Here is a 2,500-nt window from a genome sequence, read left to right on the forward strand (position 1 = left end):
GGACAAATAATCAAGTCCTACCTCTTGTCGGCATGCTGTAGTGCTGACAGGGAAAGTGAATCGAGGGCGAAAAGAAGTAAAGTAGATACCCCCGACAATGATGCTATCTCTGATACCCCTTATTCTGCTTGTTCACTAATTCCTGCCCCTCAAACGTCACAGCTCAGCATCGTCTATACCAACTCGTGCTCCTTATTTCCAAAGTTCAGCGAATTATTTACACTGGCCACGAGTGATTCCCCAGATGTGATAGCTATCACCGAGACTTGGCTGACTCCAGCAGTAAAGGACTCAGAAATCCACCTACAGGGCTACGCCCTAATCAGATGTGACAGAGAAAAAAAGCGAGGTGGAGGTGTCGCTGTATATGTTAAATCTGATCTCAAACTGTCCAGCGGTATTCTACCCACTAATGCTCAACCTACAACAAAATTCGATGCCGTCTATTGCAAGCTGAGCCTATCCGGGTTTTGCCTGCCCGTGTTAGCTGTCTACAGGCCGCCTCTTGCCGACCCCCAGGACGATGCTCATTTACTCGAAGCGATAAGATTCGTTTCAGCTTCTCATGACTGCTTGATATTAGGAGACTTCGACGCTCACACGATCGACTGGCCCGCATTAATTTGTACATCATCTTCCCAGTTCGGCAGGGCCCTTCTTGACGTGGCTGAAGATTGTTTTCTATCGCAACATGTTGAATATCCGACAAAGCATCGGTCTGGGCAGCAGCCATCTATGCTGGATCTGGTACTCTCTCGCTATCCAAGATCAGTGTCAGGCTTATCAGTGTGCGCCCCTCTTGCCAAGAGTGATCATGCGGTCCTGAAGTTCGTCATGCACTCAACTTTTTCTACGCGCACGACTACTTCGCTGCCACGTTGAGTCTTCTCTACAATCAATCTTGAAATTCTAACCGAGGCTTCCGCGCTTCTGGACTGGCGATCTCTGATGACGATGTCCTCAGTTGACGAACTATGGTCGTCCCTCAAAGCATATGTAATCTGGTTGACTGACCAAGCAGTTCCAGTTGGGCTTCTCAAGAAGAAGAAACACAAGCCCTGGCTGATGAAGAAGATTAAACGAGAACTTCAACTCAGAGATATTGCTTGGGCTGAATTCAAAAATCTAGATTCGACTGCAGCTTTTGAGGTGTACAAAACTCAACGGATCCGAGCCGTGAAAATTGAAAAGGAAGAACGCTTCAGATATGAATACAGAATCGCTGCAAACGCCAGTCGCAATCCAAAAACCTTCTTTGCCCATGTCCAACGGAATTCCCGCTTGAACAACCAAATTGCAACGTTGGTAGACTCAACAGGCGAATCGATTGAGGACCCTTATCAACAGAGTCAGTTATTTGCCGAGCCTTTTTCAACTATTTTCAAACAAGATGATGTTTGTGAACCCCCTCCATTTGATAGATCGGTACCTCCAATGCTTAGATTGGTCATCACGCGGGACGAAGTCGAACGCGTTATTCAAGGCCTCGATGTCAACAAGGGTCACGGCCCTGACGGCATACACCCACAGGTTATCAAAGTGTTATCTACGAGCCTTTGACATTTGTATTCAATATGTCATTGGCGACGGGTGTTATACCTGCGGACTGGAGAACAGCGATAATCTGCCCAATTTTCAAGAAACGGAGCCGCAAAGACCCGCTTAACTACCGACCGGTTTCCCTTACTTCAATAATCAGCAAGATGTTCGAAACCATCCTTAAGAAAAGTATGTTGCTCCAACTCCAAAACACAGCCTCTATCCCTGATTCCCAACATGGCTTCGTGCCGAAGAGATCATGCTTGACCAACTTACTCGATGATGGTGATGCTGTTGACATCGTTTTATTGGACTTTGCCAAAGCTTTTGACTCGGTAAACCACCGCCTATTACTTGTCAAGCTTCAAGCATATAGTTTCCATCCGGATATTGTACGATGGGTTGGTGCATTCCTCTCAGATCGCTCCTTCCAAGTCCAAGTTAATGGCTCGCTGTCCCAAGTCTCCAGTGCGAGCCGTGGCGTGCCTCAAGGTTCAGTGCTTGGGCTCTTATTGTTCTTAGTCTTCATAAATGACTTGCCCGACGACCTCACGCAACACACCCTTCTACTTGCCGACGATGTCAAACTGGTCGATCCTCGCGGTGATATAGAGGCTCTTCGTCGATGCCTCCGCCACGTTTGGAGATGGTCTAACGAATGGGACCTGTGTCTGAACGTGTCAAAGTGCTGTCATCTGCCTGTTGGCTCTTCTCCTGCAACTCAACTTGATTTCGAGCCGGGTCGTCTGCTGCTGGAGAGGACCGACCAGGTAAAGGACCTGGGTATCTTGGTGGATTCTCCCTTTTCGCCTTCGGCCCAGTGCGTCCATGTTGCCAACAAAGCACACGGAGTTCTATTTTTGATTCGACGGTCATTCGGAATGCTCACAGCAGCCATATTCCTACCGATCTATGTCACGCTGGAGAGACCCATACTTGAGTACGGGATTCAAGCCTCTTC

Source organism: Octopus sinensis, linkage group LG18, assembly GCF_006345805.1.
Source record: "Octopus sinensis linkage group LG18, ASM634580v1, whole genome shotgun sequence".
Lineage (NCBI taxonomy): Eukaryota > Metazoa > Mollusca > Cephalopoda > Octopoda > Octopodidae > Octopus > Octopus sinensis.